Source organism: Glycine soja, chromosome 19, assembly GCF_004193775.1.
Source record: "Glycine soja cultivar W05 chromosome 19, ASM419377v2, whole genome shotgun sequence".
NCBI classification, from domain to species: domain Eukaryota; kingdom Viridiplantae; phylum Streptophyta; class Magnoliopsida; order Fabales; family Fabaceae; genus Glycine; species Glycine soja.
This window is the reverse complement of record NC_041020.1, coordinates 33,984,053-33,995,128: the sequence shown is the minus strand read 5'-3', so window position 1 is coordinate 33,995,128 and position 11,076 is coordinate 33,984,053. Positions and strand designations below refer to the sequence as shown.

Genomic DNA, 11,076 nt, shown 5'->3' with positions numbered 1-11,076 from the left:
GGTCTGATTTTAGGTTGACACCTTTTTGCTCTAAAAGAAGGGTGTGCCCTGGAAAAGCCATAGGCTTGGCCACTGTTGAACTTTGGCTTGCTATGTTCTTACAAAACTTCAAATGGATGCCTTGTGATTTTGGAGTGGACTTGTCTGAGTGCTTGAAGCACTCTATGGAAATGAAATGCTCTCCCACAATCAAAGTTGTTACATGGTCTATTTCTCTTGCTTGTGTAAACCGGTTTGGTTAATCAAAGCAAATAACCTTGCTACATAATGGGTTGGAGTATCTGATCATTTTGGATACTCTAACACATTCCATAACAAGGTTATTTGATTAACCAAACTGGTTGACACGAGCAAGAGAAATAGGTCTTGTAACAACTTTGGTTGTGAGCGAGCGTTTCATTTCCATAGAGAGCTTCAAGCACTCAGACAAGTTTACATGAAAATCACAAGGCATCCATTAATTTGAAGTTTTGTAAGAACATAGCAAGCCATAGTTCAACAATGGCCAAGCCCATGGCTTTTTCAGGGCACACCCTTCTTCAAAAGCTTAAAGATGCCAACCTAAGATCAGACCCCATAATTGGTACATCATCATCCTTTAGAAAATGCTTTGCCCTGAATTGTTCTGGCTCAAACCAAACATCTTGGTCATGAGTAATAGCCCATATTTTGACCGTAGTAGTGGTGCCAGTTGGAATAAAGTGGTTGCCAATTTATGTGTCGTGTACGGAATGCTTGGCCTTTGAAAAGAAAAAAGACTCGATGTGTGCATTCTTAGGGTTTCCTTCACTATGGCACGCACGTAAGGAAGGTTTGGAAGGTCGCCATCACTTACACTACAGTTAATACCAACCACAGGGTCAATTTCAGACTAAGCCTTTGCTTAGATATCTGGATGCATAACCATCTTAGCTAGTATCCATTTTAGAAGGATAGCCATTATATCAATCCCTCTAAATATGATTTCCTGAAAAGTAAAATCACATTAAATCGCATTAGTTTGTCATTGGCACATTCATAAGGTGATTAATAAGGTAGATTCAAATTAGCATGTACTATAAATGATAAAAAGTTAAACCAAATAATTATCTGAAAGGTAAAAAAGTAATGAACATGAGATTAAATAAGAAAAAGCTTACCCATAAAACAACAACCACATCAGAGTCTTAAAGCCTATTTTCTTTCTCCAAATCCAACATCACATCAACAAAGTCACTAGAGCTCTCGATAACCCTGTTCTTATCCTTACCTTCAACAACCTTCTTCACTTCATGCTTCAAAATGATTTTCCCCACCAAAAACATTCACTTTATCCACCAAACTCTTGCACCTCTTCCTCACTCCTTGCAAATCCAACAAACCCAAAAGTGGGAAGTAGTTACTCTAGTTAAATACCCCAAGCAAATCATACCTCTCATTCACCAACTCCTTAAGCTCACACCCACCACCCCTTCACCAAACACATAGCTCCTTCAAAACACAATTTTCATCACATTATTCAACGATCCAAAATGCAGCACCTTCCTCTCCTTCTATACATTGTCCTTCCCCGCCATGCCTACAATTTATTTCACCATTTGGGCCCCAACTCGAGCCCAAAACTAGCCAAAGTAGAAATACTTCTCAAAGAAAACATATGAGTCACATAAATCCTCCTTAGGTTCTTCCAATACTCACCCTAGGGTGCAAACCCCATTGCACGATGAAAGAGAAGTTCAAAGGGTTGATAGCTTGTCTTCTTGGATTCCCGACTATTTCTTGCCATTAAAACATGACAATGATTCTTCAAGGCATTTTCAGTTCTACCATTAAATACCTTTGCAATGGTTGCCAAGCTTGCCCCATAAAGCTTATGAGCTGCAAGTAATTCTTCTTCCTATTTTGTAAAAGGATTTTTGTTAGGTCAAGGATCAAGATGATTCCGCCAACTTAATTTGCAGATTTTACCTAAACAAAAGCAATGAAAACCCATTATTCAAAATACATTACAACAAGAAAAATAGAAAGATATGAGGTACTATAATGTGTGTGTGTGTGTTGATAGTATGTATTAATTTTCTATGCTAAAGCAATGGTGTCTTAGTATTATTATCTCATTTGTAACCTTTATCTAGTAAAACATAAAAATCACTCTTCTATTGCCTTCACCTTCTGCTTGTCCATCCTAATCTGGCCATCCCTTATCCCAATGCCCTAAATAAGACCATGATTTTAACTAAATCATATTTAAGTTGATTATGATTAAAATAAAAATAAAATATTCATGCCTCGATGTCAAATGCACTAAAGCTATGCAAGACCCAAATAAGTAAAACCAAGGCAACAAAACATAAACCAAGGTCTTCTCCCTAAGGTCACTCCTTAGGATTTGGCCGGACATCACATATAAGCATATCAAGCATTTCATGTCATTAATATTGGCATATTCTTATTTCAAAGACACCATGTATTTAAAAAAGTAAGCTTTCATACTCTAAAACTGTGTTTTCACTTGGTGAAGGATGCCCTCACATAGCAACACAACATAGGGAAAATCCTAAGTTTTATGTTTCATTTTTGCTTGTCAAGAAACAAACTCGCTTAGTGACATTTACTCTACTTGCTTAGTGAAACTAAATCTCATTTAACAACACATTGCAAGGATCATAAACCAATTCTTCATATCATTTTTGCTCAACACAAATGTATCTTGCTTAGTATAAACTTGATGTTCTCTCTAACTTATTTTCAATCTGTGAGAATGAATCTCGTTTAGCATGAAATTGATGTGCTCTTTGACTTCTTTTTGTTCAGTGAGAACAAATCTCGCTTAGTGCGAAATTGATGTCATCCCTAACTTATTTTCACTCAATGAGCCAACATTCTGGCTAAGTGAATCCCTTTTAGGGACTTGCTTTAGTCTTTGGACTTTTTTGGATCTATGAGAGCCCTTCCTCACAAAGTGAGATGCGACGAACAAAACATTTTAGATAGGGTTCTTTGAACTAGAGGTCTTAATTCAAAATAATTTGAAACCCAAATTAACTCATTAAAGGACAAAGTATATCGATTATCTTTGCTAATTTCAAACAAGAATTCAAATTAATTATCAAGTTATCAATTCCAGTATCACACAAAAAATAAGGGGAAATGCAATTAACTATAGCGCACAATTCAATCTCAAATTTTAATCCCAAAACACATCAAGGATTTGGGGAAATCCCATCCCTTTTCACACACAATCACATAATTATAATCAATTCGAGATCTAGGGTCAATCTCTCTACCCTCAACAAAGCCACACTCATGAGTGAGATAATCTAACTCCTCTTACCTCGAAAGAATTGATCCACGACAAAAGGATGAAAGTGCAACATGGTTTTGATGGTTTATGAATCTACAGATACAACAAATCTGTTGGCATGGTTTGCCGAAGAGGCATGAGTATGAAAAGGAGGAAAATGTTAGGTTAAGGGACATAATACAACTTTTAAGATAAGTTAGGCTTATGCATACAAAAGCCCAACACAAAGGTCCAAAAAATTTCTATAAAATATTTTAATTAGAAAATCCTTTTCTTCTAAGGCCCACCCAAAACCACATGTGTGTGTGTATAAATAGGAAAGAAAACATTTGGGTGATGTATATTGAAAGAAGAATAAGAGCCCTACTACAAACATTATTCAATTCCTTATATAAAAAAAAAGACTTTCAATTTTTATGTAGTGATTTAAAATAAAGCCATAATTGCTACATCAATGTTGATATGAGGATATTTATGAAAATGCAAAACAGATTAACAATACAAAATATTATCATTCACTCTATATATAAAAATTACTTTAGGCAAATGTACCCAAACAAACAATACAATTTAATTGGTATGTTCTGATAGTCACAAAGATGTTATTAAAATATTGAACAAATATTTGGACTCACTAAATTTTTTTTTTACCATATAGAGAAATTCTGATTTTAATTGGAAAACATTATTAAAAGCACTTATAATATTTGTATATAAGCTTTTTCTTATTTAATAGGAAATATGTATAATAATTAATAATAATTTTTAAAATAATTATTAATATAAATATCTCGTATAAAGAGTATATAATTGAATATTTATAAATATAAAATATGCCAGTTCAACTTCTACTTCTTGTCTTAGTTAATATGATGATTTAACAACGTACTAATATATATATATATATATATATATGAAAATAAAAATACTTTTATTAATACTTTTTTCATGCATATCATTAAGTTTCTCCAAAGAGTATATTTATTACCTGTTAAAGGTAATAGAGACTACAATATTAGTACCTACTACCCACCATCACTGACTCGCAAAGTTCTTGCTCGTGCGTGACCTCCACCCTATCCTATCTCCTCCACACCGTGCACCGCCACCATTCCCCTCCATCACTATCACACAGAGCCCCTACTTGCACATGACCTCCACCCATGCATGATCTCCTCTCCACCATCATTGTGCCACTGTGCACATCCACTGTTGTGCACTCCTCTGCCATAACGGAATTAAATTTCGACATGGATATTTGATCGCACGGAATCATGATTCTGTTCGATTAAGTGGGGGTGAAACACGATTTCGTTGTTATGTTTGGGGTGAGAAAAAATTATACAATGGAATTGTGATTCCGCTATGTTGGGGGGCAAAAACTGGTGCACGACATAATTATGATTCTATTGTGCATTTTGTTCAACGGAATCACGACTTCGTGGAGAGAGTATTTTTGGAATAAAAAAGTCACAGTCCCTTGGTAGGGACCAAGAGCAATTCTAATGGTACCAATAGTAACTCCTAAATAAGATTTACCCATATTCTTGCAAGTTGTGATTTTTTTAGACCCAACCTAATTTTATGTCGAGCCACTAGAGACGTTCACTCAATCATAGCATATATCACTTATTAAACAATTTAATAACTTAGTTAGATTATTTTGTAAAAACTCACAATTAGATTAAGTTATATTCATCCAAAATTATTTGATATTTTATTTGTAAGCGAAAAAAGTTGACGTAATATATACTTCAAAAATATACAAAAATATAAATTATTTGATTTTTTTATTATTGTTTAATTTTGACAAAATTTCAAACAATAATTAAGATAGTATACAATTATAATCCAACTTTTGGATTGATAAAATTCGCATCTTGTATAAAATTATTGAAGGTGTAATAGTTTGCATAATATAAATTATACCAGTGTAATTTGATCATCTCTCTTGTTAAATATTATATTTTTAAATATCATATATTATGATATTTGGCAAATATAATATATGAATTTTCATATAAATATACATATCTTAAAAATATATTACAAAACAAAAATTAAATATTACAAAATTAAACACCTATATATAATAATAAAAATTTTATATATACATTAATTTGTTTTCTATTTTTACTATTGTCTTAAAGTAGTTATAAGACTCCTTAAAAAAATTATTTATGAAATAAATTTTAAAATTTCAAATTATTTAATATAATCTATATCTCCTAATCTATACCAATTAATCGTCAGTTTAGGTGATATTGAACTCGATTTCTTTAAGCAAGTTTTTAAGTTTGAGTCTTGTGGAAGAAAATATATAATTAGAAGGTGAGAAAACATGATAACCAAAAAAAATTATCTTTTAATTTATATTTTAAATAAACTATTGTGAATAATTTTTATTTAACTGTATATATTCTGTTTTAAAACACATATTTTTAAAGTAACTAAATTAACACGAGGTTTAAACACAAATATTAAGGTTACATTTTATGTTATAAATTTAATATTTATATATTAAAATAATTATTTTTCCATATATAATATCATATATTAAAATTATTATATCATATAATAAGATCTAATAATATTAATACTCACGCATATCTATATATAAAGAGATTTTATCCTTAAATAGTATCGTATTTGTTTCCCTAAATTTTACTACTGTTTAGAAATATTTAAAAAATTTCAAAATCCAAATCAATGTGTTTCGTAAGCTTCTTGGAGAGCTTAATTATAAGTTATTTTGATTAGCTTGTGAGCTTATCAACCCACCATATATAAATATAAAGAAAAAAAAAGTTATACATTGATGGTGTAAAGAATTTTATACCGTTATTCAATCATAATTCATCTTGTATGATAAGTTTGTTGATTTTTATAATAATTACTCTAAAAGTCATATTAAAAGTGAATTATGATTAGACAACAATATAAAAGTATTTTACACTTTTGGTGCATAATCATTAAACTCATAAATATAAATATATAATATAAGTTTAATTGTTTTTCTATAAAAATTAATAGTCATACATTAATGGTGTAAAACAATTTTATATAGTCATCTAAATAAATAAATAAATCGTTGCTGATATGACTTAAACTAATTATCATAAAAGTTAGTAAAATTAACACATATGGTGAGTTGTGATTTTTTTATTATAGAAAGATATCTATTTCATTTCATTCAAAACATCATAGAGGATACACATTGATGCTCTAGCTAAGTTATAAGCAATATTGTTGGTTTGCCTCCTTACAAAAACTCACAATTGAGTTTGGAATAATATCGAGAATCTGGCTACACTTAGACAAAATAATTTCAGAATCAGTAGCATTGTTGTTACAACACCTCAAGTCTTCCACCACTGATTTACAACCACTTCAATAATATTTTGTAAGCGCGATTCTGGAATTCATGAGATTGCTTGCAATAAAACCCAAGATTCAGATTTGTTTGGGTTTGGGCACCGGGATGCCATTGAGTTCTTGCTTAGATAAAACAACCTTGCTCATCGCGGATACACATTCCTGCACCAAAACAATATCTATCTTGAAATATTGCTACATCAACATTGGGTTTTAGGGAACCTATTGGAGGTGGCAACCAATTCTGATCATGGCTAGTTTGGAGTTGGTTTGTGGACTGATTGTCATGTCTTCGGGCTTGTTTCCATTCACCTAAGTATTCACTACTAAAAAAAGTGCTTTCTACATCGAACCTTTAACATCGGTTATTCCAAAACCGATGTTAACAAAAGCGCGGTGGCATTTTTATAAATAAGTAGACTTAGTTAACATCAGTTTTTCCAAAACCGATGTTAACTACTCCATAGTAACATCGGTTATTAAAATAACCGATGTTACTATGGAGTAGTTAACATCAGTTTTAGAAAAACCGATGTTAGTATGCCATTGTTAACATCGGTTTTGTAAAAATCGATGTTATCAAGTTGATGTTAACATCGGTTTTATTAAAACCGATGTTAGTATGCCATTGTTAACATCGGTTTTGTAAAAACCGATGTTATCAAGTTGATGTTAACATCGGTTTTATTAAAACCGATGTTACGTAGTTGATGGTAACATCGGTTATTTTTAAAAAACCGATGTTGTTATCATTATATATTCAACTTCTGAAATTGCACAACCCACGCGCTTGAACCCTATCGTTCTTCTTCTTTCTCCTTCTGCCTGAGATCGTCTTTGTGTCAAACTGGCCTGCGCTTCTGTGACTGCAACCACACTGTGGAGATCGTGTTTGTGGAGATCGTCTTTGCCACTTATCCATTGAGGTACGTCCTTTCGTTTTAACATTAGGCGTTCGTCGTTTTAACATTTGCTCACTTTCGCAGGTCGAAGAAAAGTAGGAAACGAAAGAGTCCCGGAAAGGGTACTCCCAGGGCGTTATTGTTGTTTCTCCTTTTGCCTGAGTTCGTGTTTGTCGCAAACTGGGTTGTGCTTCCGTGACTGCAACCACATTGTCAAGTTCGTGTCTGCGCTTCCATCGAAGGTATGTCTCTGTTGTATGTTAATGATGAAAATCCATTGTTCAATGGCCTGTCTCTGTTGTCATGTTTCGAAACCCTAGTTAGGCACAAAGGGTTAATCGTAACTGAATCTGTAGTGATTTAGGACCATATGTAACTGCCTTAAGCAGTTATTGCAAAATAAATTATGGAGTAACAACAGGGGGGTTAGGCAGTTTTAGAACCATTTTCAGGAAGGGAGAGACCAGGCTCTCAAACATCTTGGGGGTTCTATTTCTTTTGAATAAAATTCAGTCCTTATTCCCTTACCAATTGGTATCTATGACATTTCTTTTTAGTTTTTACCAGTTGGGGGTTCTATTTCTTTTGAATAAAATTCAGGCTCTCAAACATTGCTTTTTAGTTTTTACATTGCTTTTGAATAAAATTCAGTCCTTATTCCCTTATTCCCTCAGCATAGGCTTCAAAACAATGACATTGTCCCATGAAGCATGCCACACAAATACTGTATCATCTGCATATTGCAGAATATTTGCAGGCTGACTTTGCTTCCCTACCATGAAACTTCTGTACAGGTTCTTGGCTGTTGCTACCCGCATCATTCCTGTCAAACCTTCAGCCACTATATTAAAGAGCAAGGGGGCTAAAGGATCCCCTTGTCTCAAACCTCTAGTGGGAACAAAATCCTTTGTAGGGCTGGCCTTTACTAGGATTGATATTGTGGCAGATTGCAAACAAGCCTTGATCCATTTTCTCCATGTAAGGTTGAAGCCCATCCTATCCAGCATGTAATCAAAGAAAGACCATGAAACAGAATCATACGCCTTCTCGAAGTCCACCTTGAATCCAGGAAACACACACTAAGCCACCAGCTGTGTTTATTGATGGCTGGAATTCCCATCCAATATCTGCATTCCCCCATAAGGCCTGGCACGTAGCCTTGTCAATCACCAGTTTCCCAACCTTTTTCTTATCATCAATTGTCTCTTTTTATTCTCACTTCCTTAACTCAGTATCTGCCAACTGAGATACATTAGGAATAACAAAGGGAAAGTGGCCATGCATATGCAAGCACCCACAATCAGTCTTAACACAGCAAGGTCCCCAACATAGGGAAATTATTAATAGCTATGCACTATTATCCTATGTAGTTTTCTTTCAGCTTGTATAATATCAAGGCTTGTTAGAGAATCAACTATGATTCATACTTATACAAATATGTATGAATTTACTACGTCTAGTACTTATTAATGAATATATTATATTTTTGGCTGATAAAAAAAAAACACACAACAATCTTATGCTTGTGTTGATAATGATGCAGGTATATTTACAACGACAGGACCCCCTTTGAGAAATTGGTTGATAAATTCTTCTGTCCTGGTAATTGATTACTTTTTTTTACTTCACCTCCAGTGTTACTAATATAGAAATTAAAGGAAATTCAATCCAAAAGAAAACTTGTTGTCATGCTTTACAAGTCATATAAATTATCAAAATCTAATGACAATGAGTGCACAGAGCTGCAACTTGGCAGTAGTTTCTGACTAATACATCAGCATTAGGATTCCCAAGCATACAATGAGCTAATCAAGATTTTCACATATCATTTTTGTTGTTTCTGCTGCTATATGGAGAACAGTGTTATCATCATCATCCTGCGACAAAATAAACAGCTTAGAACTTTAAATTAGAAACATAACACACAGAGACACACACACACACACACACACACACACACACACACACACACACACACACACACACACACACACACACACTCATCATAGAAACACACACAGACACACACACACACACAAGTTTGATAACAAATTTGTTCAATTATACATGTAGAAATTTCTTCAATTCTAACTTATTAGGGGTGACAAGGTAGCTGGCCTCTTCATAAGGTACTTAATTAAATTTAACTTAAATTCTACTGCAGTGGTGATGACCTACTAATATTAGTGAAAACAAATTTGCCAAGTGTACATATAGTAGGGAAGTAATTAAAGTGAGCCTTTGATTCAAATTTTCATGTAGTTCCATCCTATCCTCTTTCCAAGCTTGGGTATAATTTCTGTATGTTGCTCTTAAACTATGAATTGCATGAATTGTTTTGGTAACTAAACCTCAAACCTGCCTTATTTCTGCATGCCATATTGTTTCAAGTGTCTCTGCAATCTGTATTGATTGTGCCCCAAATTTTCTGCTCATAAGCTGAGTAGTACTGTAGCTATGTTTGAAGCCGGTGCTAAATAGAAGGCTGTGAAATATGATTAGTCCTCGACTCTTAATTTATAGATCTGTAGAAAACATAGGGCCCTAGGAAAACAAGTGTTTATAATAAGAACTAATAATCCAATGCCTCTGTTTGCATATAGCAAAGTGAACAAATAGAATCTACTCAATCTAGAGAAGGTGGTGTACCTGTAAATGTCCACTGTGGGAATGGGCTTGTTACAGATTGGCCATTTGGTGTTATAGAAACCAAAAAAGGAAAAGGTGAAAATTTAAGGAAGAAATTCTAATAATACAACTAATCACTAGCTATTCAAAGATGAAGAATGGTATAATATAAAATTATTACACATGACTATTTTTGCCATAAGAAGTAGGATTTTAATGTCCTTTTGAATGCTTAAGTATCTCATACCATGTTGTAACTGATTCTCATTTAAGGATGGATGGCTGACAGTGACATTTTATACATGAATGCTCACCAGAAAATAACATTAAAAATGTTTTACATATATAGTCATATAAAATTGTCAACAGGGTTCTCATCCCTACACGATCTTGTTTTGTTTTTAGCTATTCAAATCAGAAATCAGAAGCTCTAATATCTGAGGCAGCATCAGAAACAGGGTCATCCACTTCAAGCGAAAATTTCAAGGTAAGTAGATTGTGTTCTTCTGCTGGGGTGTCATGAAATTAAGAGAAAACTGTTAAGAACATTTTAACCCCTTTAAATGAAGTGCTGGGGTGTCATTAACTGCTGGGATGTTGTATTTTAATTGAAATGTAGATAATAGGCTTTAAAAGCCTTTAAATACACTGTGGCTAATTTTTGTATGGTTTTTCTTAGGCTTATCATTTACTACTGCTAATTGGCGTTGCTGTGGAAGCTATTTGATTATAGCAACTCCAGGTACGTTTGTACGTTCTACTATCTTTATATGTATTATGATAGACTATTGTTTTGACATTTGTCGTAGCATTTATATACACATATACTGCTGTATTTGTTTGGTAGATAAATTGTTGTATGTGTTTGACTAACTTATCAATAGTACT

The 11,076-nt window shown here is 33.3% G+C and overlaps 1 pseudogene; it reads right to left on the bottom strand.

Moving 5' to 3' along the window:
- Nucleotides 1-328: 328 nt before the first annotated feature.
- LOC114398768 lies at nucleotides 329-1,830 on the bottom strand (annotated as a pseudogene).
- Between the last annotated feature and the right edge of the window lie 9,246 nt (nucleotides 1,831-11,076).